Raw genomic sequence first — 21,483 nt, forward strand, 5'->3', positions numbered from 1 at the left:
AATTTATCCGCTTTCCAATGAACAATGCAAATGCCCGCCGTGGCTTTCATCATCGCTTCACTGATTATTTGTAGGGTGACATCATTTCTTCGTGTATGGTTTTGGTTTCCTAACTCATTATCTTCGCTTCACCTGATCGCTGAAACCTAATCTCTCATTCCTCCCACTGGCTCATGCAACCACTCTGTTAGCTGAAAGCAGTCGTAAGTCCTTACCCTTTCCATTAAAAATTGGCTTCCTTTTTTGCAAGATCTAACTTTAGTATTCATTTTTAAAAAATGAAATCTATAGCTAAAGCCAAAAGCATCTGCAAAGCCCAAGCTGGCTTCGTATATATTTTGGTTTAAATAACTATTATCTCTCGAGTTTTGCTTTCAATAGAAATTGTCAAGATTTGATTTAGTTAGATGGCTGCACTAATAAGTGATTTATATTGCCAACCAAATAAATCAATTTTTTTTACGCTTACCCATATAACATCAAGCAACATAATACAAAGACGGCAATATAAATCAATTTTTTTTACGCTTACCCATATAACATCAAGCAACATAATAGAAAGACATGCAAGAGATAAGAAAAAAATGACTAGTAGAAGAAATATAACCTACTATGAATTATGCTTTATTCAAATCCACAAAGTCAAGATTTGTATGGTGAAATAATATTTTGATTACTAGAAGCACTGGATAGCTGGCTGCAATTGCAAGGATGTCAGCACATGAAACAATGCCACAGCCTGTAAACTCAAGCTTCGATTGCATGGCCTCTATCACTTCAAATCCTTGAAGAAGGTTTGCATTAGGAGCTATGGTCTTCTTTCTTGTTAGAGTTGGTGTGTCATCTAACAATACCAAAGCATCACAACTCTACACATATTACAAATGTTCTAGAGCATCAAAATTATCTGTCCTACATTACAACCACCAATTACTGGAAACTAAAAGTACCTTTAAATCACATAAATTTATTTTTTAAAAATAAATTAAAAAATATATGAGATCAAAAATAGGTCAGTGAAACTGATGCTTTCTCTACCAAGCAACCCAAAAGCATTATCTTTCCAAAGTATTGTGAAATCTATATAATTTATGTTTCAACATTCATATCTTCTATTGAATGAACATCATAAAAATAAGCATGGGCTGATGCTATTACTGAAAAGAAATAATTTTGCAAATATTTCTCAACTAGCTTATAATCACAAAACCTTATAATTATAAGCCATAGAACAAAGTAAGATATATACTCGTATGGAAAATTTTAGTTTGCAATGAAATCATACATTATTAGTCCATCATATGTTGTTAGAAGTTTAAAAATGGTATCAATCTATTTTGTGAATGCAAAAATTTCGTAAAAGAAGAGGTGGGTAAGGAATAATCACGTTAACAAAACTTCCATGAAGATGCAAATAAAGAAGAGAAGTAGCCATGCGAGGATCCTAAGCTACAAATATTTCCACCCCACTAAAAATAATGTCCATTCAACCTCTACACAAGTGCATAGATGATAAACAGGCTTCAGGGATCCTGAATCAGCTTGTCTTGGCAGTTGCCAACAAGCACACCACCAACATTAGCACAAACTAAAACCTTACAACAATTCTTCCCATGGTTTAAATAAAAACCCAATATAATCCAAAAGTAGGACTAAGATTTTCTTCACATCTATTCAATAAATCTAAATCAATCTTTTCTAACTATAAAACTTAGATGGTGAGATCTCAGAGATAGTGTTCATACTATCTTGAAGCACCCTAGCTTTGGGTTTTTCTTAATGGGTGCAGAGTGGACAATAGTTGGCTCCCACATTTTTTCCCACATTTTTTACCTAAACTAGTACAAAATTAAATAGATTTCATAGTCTTTTGCAACTTTCATTTTTTTTTCTTTATGTTTGATTGAATTGGTTTGGAAATCTTTCCGGTCAAGAAGAAACCTTTTTTCTTAAATTTGAAGCCATTCCTAAATGTTTATAATTGAGACAAAAATATACATGATTGCTCTCAAATTGGTTTTAGAGTTTCCTATTTATAATGTAACAACAACATTAATCTTGAGATAAAATGAATAAAAATATATCTTTTCATAGAAATGAATTGCATTATAAAAAATAGACCTTTGTGGTACAAAAATACAAATAATATAATGAAAAACCATAATATAATAAAAAACACAAGACTATAGGTTAAATGTTTCTTGCACAATTTTTTAAGTTAGATTAATTGAGAAAAATGCACATGAAAACTATAGTCTCCTACCTTAATGGAAGAAATGAAAATTGGGGAGCAAAAAGAGTAGAAATCAACCATTTAAAAAAAACGCCTTCGCCAATTTTTAAGGAATGGTTGTTCTAATGTTGCAATTTTCATGGTGCAACCAATGGTAAATTTCACAATCCATTCCTTACACTAACTATTCCATGATATGGAGATTGTGGTGGCCTTCGCTGGTTGGTAGCTCACAGGCTCCGTGCTTCTCTGGGTTGCCTTGCAGGTCTAAACCCTCCATAAAAAAAAAAGGCCTACTCCAATTTTTAAGGAATGATTGTTCTACTGTGCAACCAATGGTAAATTTCACAATCTATTCCTTACACTTACTATTCCATGATATGGAGATTGAAACATAACTAAGATTGTGAATATCATATTAATATTATTGTGAATACAAAATTTTACTTAAAATATTATATATTTTAATTTAGTAAGATGTTCCCTTAGTTATTTATAAGACTCTCCTCATAATATGTAGAGAGATCATGATAAAAGTTTAATCATGTAATAATACTTCTCCTTATTTTTCAATATTTTTGTAGATACTAATAGCACTAATATTAATGTGGTTTTAATGTATATGGATGTTAAAGCATAATTTAAGTGATATGGGACAATGATGTAGACATGTGTTTTTTAATTTGGCAAGCCAATTGTTTGAATAAATGGTATAAAACCTCATTAGATCTATCTTAAGTATGATATGCCTATCTGTAAAATTATTTAATTGACAATCCCTCTTAGGAGTTGTTGAAAAATGAAAGAAGTGTCCTCTATGTGGAAATCATCTTCTTTCCAACTTTTATTTTTGATTATAAAATGTTAAAAAGAGCCACACCCAAAGTCTGAAGGCCAAATTAAAATTTGAAGTACCTAAAATTTAAATCGTCAATGAAATAAAGGTAATATTAAAATTAAACAAATTACTTTTGAACGAAAAGGAGGAGTTTACCTCGACAGACAATGTTGGAGACAAACAATTGTTCTATTAGACAAGCCATTTATTTGGATTTTTTTGATAAAATTTTGATAAATCTATCTAAAATGTCATGTCTATCCATAAAATTATTAGTCCTAGCGGAGAATAATGTTTTCAATCTCCTGTTTTCAATTAACTTGCTTCTTGAAATTTGTGCACAACAATTTTATCCTATGGTCTTCATGAATTATTCTATTAAACTAAATTATTTTATATTTATTTATTTTTCCTAATTGGTTGTTAGAGATTTTGCTAGTAGTTTTGTTATTTTCCATCTTCAAAAAATATGCTGATATCATAGTCGATCTTTCTAGATAAATTTTGCATGCACAAACATCTATAGTATAGATAATGTAAAGAAGACACATTTGAAACACGTGTAGACAATGCAAAATTTTTAGGAAGCTTTATTGTGTTTCTCTCTTGTTGTGGTGTATTTTTGGTATGCAATTGGTTATTCAAAACAATGTTCTAAAACTTTGCCTTTTGATTTCACTTCCATTAAATTGTTTAAGTTGTGATATGCAATTTCCCTTGCTTCAAACCCTCACATTATTTGAGTTATTTATAATGATAGTATTGTATACAATTGTTCAGTGAATATCATAGTTGTATGTTGCCTCTTGAAAAAACACCACATCTAGGTTGGAAATAGTTGGACCGAATGTTGTAGGTGCAAGTAGTTTCTGTTTGAAGCTTATGCTAGGAAAACTTGTGGAAAAATCCATGATGTTCTCCACTTCTTAATGAAAACATAAAATTTCTAGGGACTTTCTTCTTAGAACCAGGTGAGAAAGTTGTAATTTAGATGGTAGCACTTGCATAATTTCATGTCCTATTGTTGGGATCATGTAGTTATTGTTGTAAATGCACATAGAATGGATGCCATCAATAAAGTTATAATGGCCAAGATTTTCTTATCATATGTTTTTGTACTACAAATTATTCTCAATTAGAACTATTTTAGGGAAGCTTCGAATTAGATTTGCATTTTCAATTGCAAAATCTCACATTAAATAACTAAAAGATAAACTTCCTTATTATTTTGACAAGCTTAGATGTAAGGTAAGCTTAATCCTCAATTTAGTTTATTTTTCAGTAAGGGAATGGGAAATATTGGTTGATATTCTTAAGAATACACATTATATTCATTAATTAGTTAGATAATTTAAGAGACCACACATCGTGAGATACTCGATAGGTAGGTATTTCCCTATAGAGTACATAAGAGAATTTTGTAAATTAATATGATGAACTTATTCAATTTAGTAGAAAAAAGTTGGCCAAGTATTTTCATAGTTTGCTTCCTCAAATTTGATCTACAATGAATTCAAGCTTGAAGGGATTTATCCTCTAGATTCCATGAAATTTTCTAGGTGATTGTTCATATCCATCTATCTCCACCAATTTAAGTCTTTTTAGTTTTATAAATCTCTCATGATCTTCTCAATGCCCTAGGATTGCCAGCAATATACACATACACTATGCAAAGCTTGGAGCATCTAATGAAATAATTCCCTAATTTTGATGGTAAAAAATAAGGTGCAAAGAATCTAGATTCATTCAATAAAAAATAAATTGTCTTTGCTATAATAGTGTGATGTAAATTGATGCATTTAGATAGTGAAACTAGGGGATGAATGCAACTTCTTGAATGATAGTATTCAATTCAAGTTATATGCACATGGGATGTTGAAACATACCCTTTAAACATAGGATCGAAGACTGAGGGACATCAACCAATCATATTCTCATTCATTTTCTTTCTTTCATTGTGTTCTACTACAATTTGAGTCATTCCTTGGCTTTTAACTTCTTCATTGGTTTTACAAACCATTGATGTTCTGCTTTTAGGCTTTCTTTTTTGAGGTTCTAGCCTATATTTGGTAGATGAAAATCCTACCAATTTACGTCCATCATTTGTGATTCTGCCATAGTTTCTCATTTGTGTTGTGTGAATTGGTAGATAGATTGGCTCTTGCTTCAAATTTGACTTGTTTTCATAAATAGGATCATCTTGTACTCCATGCTTAGTAGAACCATTTTATAGGGATTGTCCTAAAATCAATATCTGCAATCATATAGTCATTAATATGATGAATTAATAGTTTACGATCCATTGCTTTATGATTAGATGCCAACATAGGAAACTTAAGATTTTTATTTATTTTCTTAGAAGCATGTTCTAGATCTCTTTCTATATTCTTATTTTGATCATCCATGGCTTTGCTCAAGCTCAATTGCAAATCTCATTTTTTGTAAAGAAGCCAAACATCCAATAAGCATTGAAGAGAAACATGTCAAGAAGAGTGTTTCCCATGGAATTCTTCATATCTAGATTTTCTGTGGACTCTAAAACCTTTAAAGGCTTCAGTTACAATAGTTGATCCATTGAATATTGACTAGAAGGTGGAAACGTGGTGCAACCTTACATTTATGTGGATTTACTTCTCACTATGTTCCAAGTTAGTCTATGTAGGATTGATTTATTTGATTATGTCAAGCTCTTTGCTCACTCTTATTCTTGATTTTTCATATAAATTTCCCTTTGTCGTTATCATTAATTGGACTTGTGTGAAATTCTTCTCCTATTACCTAAATGCATCTCTAGTTATATGGATAATAAAAAAAAGTTGAACACCTTTCAATCAGTCTAAGGTAAGAAGTAATCTAAATAATCAACTCTTCATTACTATTTCAGCATAGCAAAAGGTGGGACTCAAGCTACATTGCAGCTCTTGTTTTGTTAATGATTCCTATGACAAATCCTTATGAACCCTCTTTCCAATTAATTCAAATCTAAAAGAAAATAGCTCCATCAAAATCTAAATTTTAAAATTAAAATTATAACGAATCCATTAAATAAGACAATATCAAAAGTAAACTAAAGTTACCTTCGAACCAAAAGGATGAGTTTACGCCTATCTACTCTTAGCCATCAATCATTTAGAGGTTAAACGGTTTTTGGGAAAAAAGAAGGTAAAAGTTCAGGAAGTTATTAGCTTGGTAAAACGAAAGGAGAAACCCAATATTAATTTTAATGGAAAGGGTAAGGACTCTTACGATTGCTTTCAGCTAACACTTTGGTTGGATGAGCCGGTTGGAGGAATGCGAGATTAGGTTTCAGCAATCAGGTGAAGCGAAGATAATGTGTCAGACAACCAAACCATACACGGAGAAATGATGTCACCCTGCGAATAATCAGTGGAGCGATGATGAAAGCCGCGGCGGGCATTTGCATTGTTTATTGGAAAGCGGGTAAATTGAGTATCTAACCAGTTCAACTTATCGCATCTGTATATATACAGACTTGTACGCGTTCATTTTACAATCAGCTCGCTTCATTCAGCTTGCTAGAAGAAATTGGAATTATTTGGAGAAGAGAATGGCATCGAGGACTAATGAGCTTCTTTTTCTGATGCTTCTCGTTGTGTGGGGTAATTATGTGAGTGCAAGTAGAAAATTATTGACCGATAGAGAGAGTCCACCAGCAGCAGAAGAAGAAGAAGGGTCTTCAAGTCCACCAAAGACCATCACCTTCTTTATGCACCATTCAAGGGAAGGAGTTCATCAAGGTAGTGGCTTGCCAAACCAGTTTGGAAACAACATCAACTTCAACGGCATTGGGATTGGGAATGGGAATGGCCCTCTCCCGCTAACCATTCCAAGTGGAGCCATCAACAATTCTCCTTTCACCACTGGAGGAGGGCAGGGCTTTGGCTTCCAGAATTCCTTCCCCAACACAAACGTTGTAAATGGAGGAGCGCAAGGCTTAGGCTCTCTCATCCCTGGCTTAGGACTTCAGAACTCTTTTCCCAATACAAATATTATCAATGGCGGTCTAAACCCTCAGACTCCTTTCGGGGGAGCCTTGAATAATGTAATAGCGATTGAGGACACGTTGACAGAAGGGCCCGATCTTCACTCCTCTGCCGTGCTTGGAAAAGGAGAGGGGTATTATTATCACTTGCCCACCCCTGCTGAAGAGGGAGATCTCAACACAATGTTGCTCACTTTTACAGCCAAATTTGAAGGTTCTGAATACGGAGGCAGCAGCATTGAATTCTCGGGCAAAGACGACATGGCATTAGAAGAGAGGGAGATCGCAGTGGTGGGAGGAAGTGGTGTGTTCCACAATGCTCAGGGCCATGCTCTCATTCAGACCGTTTCCCACACAATCGACGAGACAGTGCTCAAATTCACCGCTACTCTTACCTATGAATGAAGTCATCCTCGTGTTTCTCCCCTAACTTCGTTTCTCTACGTTTCTTCACTTTGTGCTTTTCCTCTTCTCTTTAGTCGCTGTGTTCATTATTAATAGCTGTACGTCTCATGTGTGCTGTAAGTTTCATTCTCCAAAACTTGATTAAAAAGAGATATTTTCATTTGCTTCATCTGAGATTCATTTTGATCTCGCTTCTGTTACGTTGAACCGTATGTTTGTAATCCAATGTAGAGGATGAATACAGTCTTCAAAACGATATACTAAAGTTCAACTGTTATGCCCTCTTAGTTCGTGGAAAATGAGGCTTTCTCACTAGAAAGGTTGATTAAACGAAGGGGGAAAAAAAAAGGTATTGACCGGGCAATATAATTGAGAATGGTAAGTTTATATTTGTTTTTAAAATAATAATAAGATGAACCAGTATTTAATTTAATAATTAGAAAATATTTTTTAATAGAAGATATTTTAAAATTTGTTCAATGTTAAACATAAAGGTATTGTCAATAGAGGTGTATTGGTGAAGTTGAAAGATTCTTAAGGAGTACATCAAGTGTCAAATTTTATGAGTGTAAGGTTAGAATAGAATTTGAATTTAGTTGAGAAAGCTGAATTGATTTTTTTTTAAAGATGCCATTAATAAATTAAATAAGATAGAAGAGAATATGTCAAACCTCACATATGTTCTTTATTTTTTCATCATGCCAAATTGAAATGTGTTATTTTGAATAGTTAAGTACTCTACAACATATGATTAGGTGACATGCACTTGATTTGTAAAGTGAATATATTGAATGTGTAGATTTAAAATTCAATACCAAACACAACATAAACTCCACAAACAATTTTTATTTATTTATTTGCACATCACACCTCAATGAAGAGTTTAAATTTTGATCAACATAAACGATACAAGAAGCCAATATTTTATAGATATCATAGCCTATAAAAATAAAACAACTCATTATATTACCAATAAAGAAACTTTTAAAATATCTATTTGTCATTTATATTAATGTACTAAAAACACTAAAAACTAATATATAATATCCTTCAACATTACTAGTTTGCTTGCATCATTTTTCAAGGGAAAATCTTTGAATGTTAGCAACACAACATCAAATTGTATTAAAATGTTATTCAATTTATTTAAGGTGATTAGCTAACTAAATTTTAATTTAGAATTTAAAAAGAGACAGATTCACATTAGTTCAAAAATGCGATGATAACAAAAATCAAGAGATAAACAAGCAAATAGAAGCAAATGAATTTATTAACACAATACCTTGTAGATAATCTTAAAGATATATAAAGTTAGTGTGTTAAAATTTGTGTAAATGAACATAATATAATCAATTTTATGTGTGTGCACATAAAATAACTAAAATATAAATATAAAATATAAAATATATAAATTTACATAATTGATTCTTTTACAAGATAATCACTTAACAATGTCTTAAATAAAAGTTTATGTAGATCTTCTTTTATATTTAAATTTTATAATTTGAAATCATGTTATTTAGTTCTAATTTTCTCATGATTCTCTAGTGGATACATTTTTTTGTTTGTTTCAATTTTTTTTTACAATGTTAATTTACTTTAATAAAGATCAAAATTTTAACATTTTTGAAGTATTAGATAGCAACCAAAAGAAAGTGGGGTTGACCCTGGAGTACAAAAAGGTTGAAGGATTAGCTGGAGGTTACCTCCCACTTATCTAACTGATACCAGTTTTATACTTCAAAAAATAAATAAAGACAAGCTCCAAAAAAAAGCAATCCTTACCATCAGTCATATTACTAACCAACAACTAGAACATAAAAACCATACTAGTAGCAAGGGGACATATTGTTTCTATCAGCCTAGTACTTGATCATATATATATATATATATATATAGAAAACCCATAGGGCACCAAGTTCAAAGTGATCCAAAACATAAAAACTATAAAAAAAATAGACATGGCTAGTTGCCTACATTCTTTCTGGGTTCCTCGTTCTTCTTATCTTCAGGCTCTTCCCTCTTTAAGTCCACCCACTCTTCTTTGATAGGTTTGTCTAGGAGTGTCTTCAGCCAATCCTCTACCAGGAAGCCCTAAATGGAGCGGGTAGTTTTTCTCTCCTTGCCCAAATCCTTCTCGTCCTTATTCACCTACAGGAAATAGAGTGTAGTGGCAGCCAAGTGCATGACCTTCATGGAGAATTCAGCTAAGGTGTCAAATTTTTGGCAAATGCTAATGTGGTTATCCACCATCTCCCTCATCGAATGCTCTAGCCTCTCTAGCCAATCCTTGCTTTGGCTCTAGCCATGGCTATGTTTCCCTTTCTTCCTCCCACCTTTGGGAGTGCCTTTCATAGGTGAGGTGATGTCCTCCCCCCCACTTCTAGTAAAGGATAGGATGACTTCTAGGGTATCCGAGATGTGTGAGGAACCAGGTGGGCTAGAGACAAAATTTCCAGTATCCTGGTGTGGCCTCTTCGTCTTGGTGGGCTTTTTCTCACTCTTGTTAGACTTAGAGCTAAAGTCCTATTTGGGGGGGGGGGGGACTTGAATTTCTCCATTTGGATTCATTTACTAGCTCTCCGAGCAATTTTCTTACTCCTCCTTATGTTCATATCCAATTCAATGAGGCTTAGTTTTACCTCAGAGCCATGGTTTTTAAAAATTTTTTGTGGCTTGAGCCAGGGCTAGGGTCCATGGAGATTTGGAGAGTAATAGTAGCCAGTGGGTTGACCGGAAGTGGTGGGTTTAAGGCAAGGTGGTGATTGTACATGAAATCTTGTTGAATGATATAAAATGGTTTACCTTCCTCTTTCTTTTTCCTTACCTTAAAGACACAGTCTTCCATGGAATACAGAATAAGGTACAAAAAAGAAATTAGATCAAGGTTCTTGAAATGGTTGAGAATGGAGAAATGGTAGTAGGGGAGAGGATCTAGTACTTGAACACCCTAACTTCACTATTATCAAAACCCTATGTAAAAATTTCAAATTGCTCCTAGTTTTTTACAGCAGCTTACTTGGTGAGTTGTCTACTTGTAACTAAGGTTTCAAGTCCACGTGTCCTGTTATGATGTCACATCAACATGCACTTTGCCAAGTTGTCTAAAATAGCCCAAAAACAAAGTGAGACCAATGGTCGTGCATAAAGGGTACCCATAGTTGAGCAGTTGATGTGGCATCACATCATTGGTTAATTTTTATAACTAAGGGTATATTTTATTCAATTTTGGGTAGGTTAGAACTATACTAACAACTTTAAAGTCACAAGTATTAGTACAATATTGTCAAAAAAATTGGACATTAAGTCAATAAGTGTAGGTATCAAGTGAAAAACTCCTATCACAACTATCAGAATGTGTTCAAGTACTGGGTCCTCTCCCCTAATACAGTACCTAGAACCAATCTTCAAGGGTAATATACCTCATAATGGCTTATAAAATCACATCCCATGGCTTTGGAAGATCCTCTCTAGAAAACCCGCCACGCATGTGAACCAAATCCTCATTAAATTAAAGAAATTCCTTATATTAGTTTCATCATTCACCTTGGCCTACTTGCACTACTTCTTGACCTCCATGGAAAACCCTCCAACCCTAGCAATAAGCTCCTCCATGATTTCAAACGCCATCCCATTGATGTTCACTTTCCTATCATTTCAAGAGTTGAAGAACTGCATTGAGATGTGCTTGGCATGTTTTTCCATTCCTTCCATGAATGAAAATAATCCTCCTTCCCAAAGATTACCACTACAACTTCGCTCTTTCAAATGCAAGCCTCAACTCTCATTGGTTCAATAGAGTCATTGGCACCCATTTCTTCACCCAACTCAACCACCAATTTCTCATTTTTTTTGACATCTCCAAATATTTTTTAACATTGAACATGTATTATTTCAACATTTTTTAGGATATACACATTCTTATGAAAATGGAAGACTCATTTTTTAAAACTAGTGAGAAGCTCTCAAAAGTATCCTCTTACTATGAGTAAGCACAATTGAATTGTGAAGAAGTCTTCAAAATCTTCAAGGAGTATCAAGTGTTGAATATCTAATTAGAAAGAAGGTAAATCATATATTTTTTGGGGATAGTTTAATATCTAATTCAAAATCTTCAAGGAGGAAATGTTAGGATAGTTTATGCATTTTTTGGGGAGGATAAAGAAGGTAAATCATACATAAATCCTCTGAAGAAGAGATATGAGATTGGGAAGAAAGGTGAGTTAGCCAAATTTTTAGGGTTGGGATCCATCCACACTCTTCTCTTCTTATCCTGGGCATTATTGCTCTATTTCACTAGTTGAATTTTGGACAAAAGAGTCATAGATAGATGGGAGGCCTTGACCACCATGCTTAATTTTGTCTTCAGTGGCCTACAAGAAATGCATTGTGTAAATCTGGAAGATATCATAGCATAGTAGGATGTTTGTAGTTAAATGCTATTTTTTTAATAGAATCTTTATAAATGATTTTGTAGGTTAGATGTAACAATCTTAAGTTTTCATTACAAGATGTATTTTTTCTATTATCGCTAATCTATTGGTATTCTAAAATATACTTACATTGGAACTCTCTACAAATGCATTTCACTTGGGTAGGCTACAACAAATTTAATTCCTTCTGGATTGGCTTGAGCTTCTTCTTACTTAAAGTTTCAGGTGATAGACTAGGATCATGTGTAAAGTACCACCATGAGTGGAAAAACACTGTAGGAGGTTGAAGGACTACTTGCTCTCTCTTTGGTTTCCTAGCAGATGATTGGTTGAGGCTCTTGCTGGAGAACCTAAACAATCAAAAGAAGGTAAGTTAGCTCTTGGTTCCTTGTATCTTTTTTTTTGTGCTTTTATGTTTACTACTTTCTATTTTCCCCATGGGGCTATTTTTGTTAAAAATTGTTGGACTTTTTAATGCCCAAAACCTTAAGTTGGGCTAGGTTTATATGCAATTATGATAATCTTTTAAGTGACGACTGTCCTAACTTTAGAGGTAGAAATATGTTAGTTTGGGAGTTTTTGATATTAAGTAAGGGGTTTTGTTAATTTGATGGTAATGACTTCTAACAAATTTTTAGTTGAGTTTTTTTTCATCTTTGGGTTAGCCCCCATTTTGGCTATCTTTTAATATAAAAAATATAGAATTCAACAATGTGTTCTTCAAGTATCCCTCTTATCTAGATGTCATTGACTTTAAAATTTTGAACTTTCATATTCTAGCAGGGAAGGTGGTAGCCATTGTCAGAGGGAGTGAATTTGGAAAAAGTATTGTCATATCACTCATTGAGTTCTTTTATGATCATCTTTCAGGTATAGTTAGAAATATAGCTTGGAGAGATTCTAAAGAGAATGAAAACCAACTTTTGTAATCTAGTTTTTGGTACAAAGTTATAATCTATTTGGTATATTGTGTAAATGAAGGGAAAAAATCATTTGTGTGTACATGTAGATCCATGCCAAAACAACAAAGTAGGGTTCTTGGTATGACACAATCTACTAATAGTTTAGTTTATTTAAGTGAGAGAACAACACTCTATTTTAATAGTATATGTGGTCTATTAGGCAAATTGATGATGGATAAACATGACATCATAATCTTGGGCCTCAAGTAGTTGAGATAGTAGATAGGCTTGATTTGTGAAGAGCCTATGCTATTTGCAATAACCATACAAGACAATATACTTTATATGGAAAGGATAATGCAACTAGAAATGAAATTGAGTAGGTTAAAAAGATATAAAATGTAAAGATCAATGCATTGATGGTATTTAATGAATACTATCAAAGTAGAGAAATAAATGATAGTGAGAACACAATTATAGTGAATACATAATTCACATATTTATCTCGTTGTTGTGATGTAGAGCCTAATCAGATTTGGAGCTTAATTTTTACCACCTTATTTTGTGGGATTTCCACCAGATTATTTCGATAGGGGTTGGGGGTAGTTCCCCTTGTGGGGTCATAGAGTAGAGTCCTAGCGTCAAGGGGTAATGCCCCATGGGGGTTTTCAAGGGAAACATCGCAAAAGATCAATTGACTTTATTATTGTAAAAGGAATCAACTTCTATTTTTCATTATTAGACAACTTATTCTAGCCGTAATTTTGTAAATAGTAAAAAAATTGTATATAATGGCTTAGGGGATTTCATAATGTATGATGGTATTGTAGCATCTTGCAGTGGTATTGAGCTATAAGGGATTGCACATTGTAATAAGGCTGTAATAAGGTTATAGTCATTGGATAATAAGATTATTAAGTCAAATTTGAGGAAACTAGATTGTAAAATCAAGGTGTTGGGATAAATGGTTTGTACTTTTGAAACCATAAAAATAAATATCCAAAATCATTAATCCTTGTGAATAATCATTTTTCTCAGCATAAAAAGTTGTAATGAGAATGTGATAATAAAAGTCAGATGCCGAATTCTATTAATTTAAAGAAATAGTTAACTCAGATCAACAATTTCAAAAAATTGATGACCTCAATCTAAATATTAATGATAAGGGAGAAATATGAGCAATCAATTGTTCTTTGGTAGGTGTTAACCACAAAATCACTTCTATATTGATTTTGAAGTCTAATCCAAATGTTGACTAAGACATTAATTTAAATATAGAAGTGTTGATGAGAAATGAAGGTTAATCATCAAAATCATATTGAACAATTTGTAGTGGTTATTAATTTTGCACAAGTTAACAACGAAGTTTACTTTAGCATTAATTGGCCCTTTCAAAGAAGTTGAAAACCATTATAAAAATATCAATGATATTAGTGTGCTAGTATTCCTAGTACTCATATGTTAGTTATTAACTCCACTGAAATGTCAGTGAAGAGAAATTGTAAGCTACTTGTGAGGTTATGAATTACATTCCATTCCTAAAGATTTCATAGTAGTTATTATAACTACTTTAAGAATAAATACTATCTCCTAAGACCTGAAAGTAAATGAATACAAGGGTATGTGGAGGATCATGGTGAGCCAAAAAGTGGCAATGTAAAAAATATGTAGTTTTGAAACGTCTAAAAGCATTTCAAAATGCACTTTGACTTTTTTTTGACCCATCCTAATACCAAACCAAAAATGTAATACCTTGCCTGATCATGCACCCAATTTGAGAATTTGTATCCGATTTGAGAATGGGTATCCAATTTGAAAACGGGTACTTGATTTCATAATGGGTACATGATCTATGTTCCCAAATCATGGTGGCAAATTCAAATGTAATGGGAGGGTATGTGCAGGATCATGGTGTGAAAAAAAGTGGCGATGTGAAAAAAATAGAGTTTGAAAATGTCTAAAAGCGTTTCAAAATCTGCTCTAATTTTTTTCCACCCATCCTAACACCAAAGCAAAAAAGTTAGGACCAAGCCTTATCGAGTATCTGATTTCATATCGAATACTTGATAATATCATGTATCCGATATGAAATTAGATACCCAATATCTGTAATATTGATTTAAAAAAAAACTCAAGTGTTGTTTTCACATTGCATCTTGTGTGTGTGTGTGAGAGCTCCCTCTTTTCGATATCTGATCTCAGAATGGGTATGCGATATTAGTAAGTATTTTTTGTTTTTATTAAATGTTTTGAATGAATCTATATTATAAATTAGTTATTTTTAATTGAATTTGTTAAAAATTAGGTCATTTTAAATAGAAATTGTTGAAATTTAAATTGTTTTTAATAGAAATTATGTTTTGCAAATTAATAGGTATGGTTGACTGAAATGATGATACTGAGGTAAGAAAATTTTTTCCTCGTGACCCTCCACCAAAAAATCCAATGCCCCCTCAAAAGCATCCACCAAAAATTCACCTACCCCCTCAAAACCCTCCTCAAATTGAAGATTTTATATTTGAAAATCTCATCAAATTGAGGGTTTTGCGAACCACATATAATACTATACCCAAATTGGCTCCTATGTTATCCACATTAAACACCATAGTGGATAATATTGAAACACTTACCAATGAACTAAATGCTACTCTTCGCTAGCGTGATGAAATGCATGCCACGTTTGATGATTGGTTGGACTATGATGGGGTTGTGGCCTTAAATATAAGTAAAGATGATTTGGTTACCCTTTTTGTGAACCCAAAAACCAGTAAACAAGTTGATTGCACAAAGCCCAAACTATCAATTAAATGGTGCATAAAGCCCAAACTATCAATTAGATGGTTTTTTACCCTTGGTCAACTTTTCTACCACTTTGGTCAACCTAACCCCTATTGAGCAACTTATAGGCATAACAACAACCTAGCAGCAAAAACCCACTTAGCAACTAAGTTAACCTTACCTAAGGACCTAATAGGTCTTATTAAACCACTAGTGATGTGGCTAGCATAACTACAAGCCAAAATGAAAAGAAAGAAGCACTAGGTACAAACTAGACTACTTAGGTGCTCTTGCACTAGGGTGGCCACAGATGATGGATGCTCTCCGTAGTTAGAACAAGGGTGTCAATAGAGTTCACCTACCCATCTGAAGTTAATGGTGTTGATGATTTGATGCCAAGATCAACGGTTTTAAAGTTACGTTGTGGTGCACCTATGAACTAAGGCACACTGCAAGTTTTAGCATCGAGCGAGATCGCTGTGCCAAATCCAAATAGAATGCGATCTCTTGAAAATGAGATAGGTTATTTTAGGCCTCAAGATGATCATCATGTAGCATTTGAAATTTCATCGATAGCCCTCATGAGCTCTGAGTTATGACCCTTGGAAGGTCAGCCTCGACATGCAATTAGAGCACCTTGGAGACTCTTTGGTACGGGGTGGCCACGGATGATGGAGGCTCTCCGCAGCTAGAAAAAGGGTATCACTAGGGTTCACCCACCCATCCAGAGCTAATGACATTGATAATTTGATGCCAAGATCAATGGTATCAAAGTTACGTTGTGATGCACCTATGAACTAAGGCACATTGTGAGTTTTGGCATGGAGCAAGATCGCTGTGCCGAATCCAAATGAAATGTGGTCTTTCAAAAATGAGATAGGTTATTTTAGGACTCGGCATGACTGTCATGTAACATTTTACATTTCATCAATAATCCTCATGATTTCTAAGTTACGACCCTTGGGAGATTGGCCTTGACACGCACTTAGAGTACTTTGGAGACTCATCAGTACAGGGTGGCCGCAGATGATGGAGGCTCTCTGTGGCCAGAGAAGGGTGTCATTAGGGTTCACCCACCCATCTAGAGCTAATGGAACTGATGATTTGATGCCAAGATCAGTGGTTTCAAAATTACACTCTGATGCACCTATGAATTGAGGCACACTACAAGTTTTGGCATCAAGCGAGATCGCTGTGCCGAATCCAAACAGAATGTGATCTCTCAAAAATGAGATAAGTTATTTTAGGCCTCAACATGACCATCTTGTAGCATCTAATGTTTCATTGATAGCCCTCACAAGCTCCAAGTTATGACCCTCAAAAGATCGGGCTCGCCACACACTTAGAGCACCTTGGAGACTCTTCAGCACGGGGTGGCCGCGGATGATGGAGGCTCTCTATGGCTATAAAAAGGGTGTCACTAGGGTTCACCCACCCATTTAGAGCTAATGGTGCTGACAATTTGATGTCAAGATCAGCGGTTTCAAAGTTACGCTATTATGTACCTATGAATTGAGGCACATTGTGAGTTTTGGCATCAAGCGAGATCACTGTGCCGAATCCAAAAAAAATGTGATCTCTCAAAAATGAGATAGGTTATTTTAGGCCTTAACATGATTGTCATGTATCATTCAACATTTCATCGATAGCCCTCATGAGCTCTGAGTTATGACCCTTGGAAGATCAAACTTAACACACACTTAGAGCACTTTGGGAACTCTTCAGTATAGGGTGGCCGTAGATGATGGAGGCTCTTTGTAGCCAAAACAAGGGTATCACTAGGGTTCACCCATCCATTAAAAGCTAATGGTGTTGATGATTCAATGCCAAGATTAGTGGTTTCAAAGTTACGTTGTGATACACCTATGAACTAAGGCACACTGTGAGTTTTGGCATCAAGTAAGATTGCTATGCCAAATCAAAATGAAATGTGATCTCTCAAAAATGAGATAGGTTATTTTAGGCCTCGTCATGATTGTCCTATAGCATTCAACATTTCATAGATAGCCCCCACGAGCTTTGAGTTAAGACTCTCAGAAGACTGACGTCGATCACTTAGAGCACCTTGGAGACTCTTTGGTATGGGGTGGCTGCAGATGATGAAGGATCTTTGTGGTTGCAACAAGGGTGTCACTAGGTTTAGTATTAAGTAAAACAATTATTTTTACCTCTCTCAAGTTTTTGGCATTGGGCATAGTGCATGTTTGGTGTTAGTATGTAATAAAATCATTATTTTTTAGGTCCCTCCACATAAATTGCATTAAGTAAAATCATCTTTGTTTCTTACATTAAATAAAAAAGTTTACATTTATAATATCTCAAGTGTTTCATCATTATTGCATCAATACACAACTACCAAAAATTGTAGTGTTAAAAATTGTAGTATCAAAAATAGAATAGATTTTTCTTCATTCTGCTCCTTATTTAGTTTTTTGTCTTCATGCATGGCTACTCTTCATGATGTACCTACATTCTAGTATCATAAAAAATATTAGAAACTAATTGTATTAAGTAAGATAATCATCGGTTCACCAAATCATTATGAATAAAATAACATAAGAAGTAAATATACCTAGTCTAGTATTCTAGTAGGGTCCTCTCTCTATTTGAGGGTCTCCAATAGGGCTTCATGATCATCATTAGTAATAGTAAAAAGTTCTTTTACTTTTGGTCTTCCTTGATGCTTGAGTAGCTTTACATTTGTTGCTATAATAAGATGCAAATATATGAGAATTGTTTTGTGCTTCTGATAGTCTTGGAATGCAAGAATTCCATTCCTTCTAAGCATGTATGTCCACAGCCATGTTCCAACAACAACCACTGATCTAGTAGGATATGTGAATCCATCATCATCTATGATCAATTGTCCAAGCCTTTTTTTACCTTTTACACAACGTGCTAACAAATAATATAATTTCTCATCATTCCCTTGTGGTGCAACCAATGCAAAGACATGTCTTGGTTGAAGAAGATCTGATAGATGCTTATGCTCAAGTAAAGTTTCCATGTCATCATTTCTAATAGAGGGTATGATAGAAAATGGAGTAAGATAATGTGGAGCCCATATGTCCACCCAGTCACTCGATTCATAGTGATCCCAATCACACTGAAAATAACTAAGACAAAAGCAAGCTAGCTGTCATGTCCAAATGGTCCATGTACTAGAATCAAAGCTCTAGAATGAATGCATTTTTGATGAGTCTCTCACTGTAGCACAATCTGATCTATCACGTATGGACCCTTCCTTAACCAACCAAAAGAACTTGTGTAACTACTAAATCAAGAGTCCGTCCTATGATAATGCTAAACTATACCAATCAACAATGCTATGAGCATCAAGAAGCTTTGCTCCTGAAATCTTCAATTCTCCTTAACTAGAGCTCTCTTCACACATGCCTATGCTCCATCATGTTCCCCTTTCCCATGGCCAGACTCAAGAAAACTCCAAATATGAGGCGCCCACCTCTCTATGTGCATCCTACACAACCAATAAAACATGCGAGCATTGTTGAATTGACCTGTATAATTATCTAACCAAATGATATGTCTATCCATAGCAATTGCATGCTCCTGTAAGAAATCAAAATAATTCTCGAAACAATATTGCACAAACTTGTGAGAGTGAGATCTATGATCACTCATATAAAAATAGTACTCTCTAATAATATTCCAATTATCTTCTCCACTATCAAGGGCATGTCTATTTGTTATGTGGACAAAAATAGAAATCTAAATGAAGTTGTAATACTGAGATTGTTGTAAGGAAACTTGGCAATAAAGAATATAACCGTTTCCACATAACCCATAATAGATCTAAAATAAACGCAGAATTAAAATTCACATGCAAGAGAATAGACAACATACCCACAAAATTGTGACACAAGATATACCCTGGGAAACCCTCATTGAGAGAAAAACCTAGCCTCCAAAAGCATCCATCATCATGTATTATTCAGAAAAATAACCATTGCCATACAACCATGGAAGCCTTCATGGCCATAGCCACAACCGAGCAAACTATGTGAACAAGCATGAATCCACACATCCCATGCCATGCTTCCAACCTTCACAAATGCTCCCTTGGCTAACCTGTCAAGCCTTGTCTCGCTTGACTCTTGCCTTTTGTCTTATCCTTGTCACTCTTACTCTCTCTATACAACAACTACCCTTGTGGCTGCTTATATAGTAGCAAGTCCTACAAAACCACCAAGTGGTATTAGATAAACCATGTGCTACCTAACCCATTGACCCCCCATTTAATATTGGGTATTTAATTCTTTTTCCCAATATTAAATAATTACATAAAATATTATCACAATGTTACAATACAACTTATCAAGAATATTCCATGAGAATCTTTACATGTTGCACGTCCATCTAGGCACAACATTACATAATAAAAAATAAAATAATAAAAGAACAATATTATGCAATATGTGCAACACCCATTATCTCAACAATATCCCACTTGTATATATTGCATAGGGTCAATCCATAGCCACATAAAATGAACAAGGGAACAATCCCTCTCAGCACATCCACCATCATGGATCAAAATACACCAAGTGCTCCATCCTGGTACCCACAACAAAATCAAAGTATCCAACATCTCAAACATGAATGATCTCACCTCCTATTATGCCACTCCCACTGGACATACATAGAAGCCATCCAAAGAGAAAGCCACCCAACCTGTCACATTAGAAGATCATAAAATCCTGTACCAACTGAAATTCCAACCACAAAAACCTGATCCAAAGGTAATCACATGTATCCGTAGTTGTCAAAATATCCATAGCTGAAATAGCACCCACAGCAAAGTGCCAAACCCATCCAACTATCCATACCTCTAAGGTATAACAAGTAAATCTCATATCATTGACATATCCAATCTACAACCTGCAATCACAAGCCTCAAGAGCAATACCTGCCACATATATACCAAGAAGCTCCCACTATAAAAGATAATGTCAAATCTATAACCAATCCACTCAACACATCTCAAAGAAGTGAATCCATGTAGTATCAAGGACATCCACAATACATAATCCAATATCCTGCAAGAATAACTCTCATAACAAGTCTCCAATAGTCTCCAAGTTCTCCACAACCAACACAGGAAAGAGATAAAGAAATAACCATGTCATCTCTCATATGACATACATGAGCACAAACCAGTGATCAAAATCTCTAACCAATCTCAAATCCAATGTAAGCAAAACTGAACATCCAGGAAGATAACCAAGACCAGAGAAACCATGCAAATCATAACCTATATCATGTCCTTCTACACACACCTCTAGATGTAAACTGTGCAAGTATGATCTCCTCCATAAAATCCCAACAAGAAGCCTCAACAACACCCAAACCATACCATATAGCTAATCATGGATGTAAGCCTCTCACAAGAAGATCAAACTCAATAAACCATTCCTAAACCAAGGAATAACCATTCCTAATCCAAGGAATATGCCCAATATAAAACCATCTCCCAAATTCAACCAGCATAACAACATATGCACATGGAGATAACCAATGCTTAACCATCTCTCAAATGAACCCTCCAAAACTAACTCATGTACCATAGCTCAAGATCCATATCCATGAAAGACAAGCATAAATATAATGCAACTGAGAGAAACAATGGGCTATACCTCTCAAGTAGCAAACCGCCGAGTAGACCAAGAGTGGGGAATGAGAATGCTCATCAAGATACCCAAGTCTCTAATCAAGACTCATCTAAGAACAATCTCCTCTCAAGTCCATATTAGGTGACTGCACCTCAGACTTCCTGTTGAAACCATCAACTGTCCCAACAAATACTTCTCTAATCGAAGAGAAATCAGCGTCACCACTGTCTCTAAATATCCATGAGCACCTGTAACCAATCA

The sequence above is a fragment of the Cupressus sempervirens genome, chromosome 11, assembly GCF_028749045.1.
Source record: "Cupressus sempervirens isolate cs-2001-9-10 chromosome 11, ASM2874904v1, whole genome shotgun sequence".
Taxonomy (NCBI): Eukaryota; Viridiplantae; Streptophyta; class Pinopsida; order Cupressales; family Cupressaceae; genus Cupressus; species Cupressus sempervirens.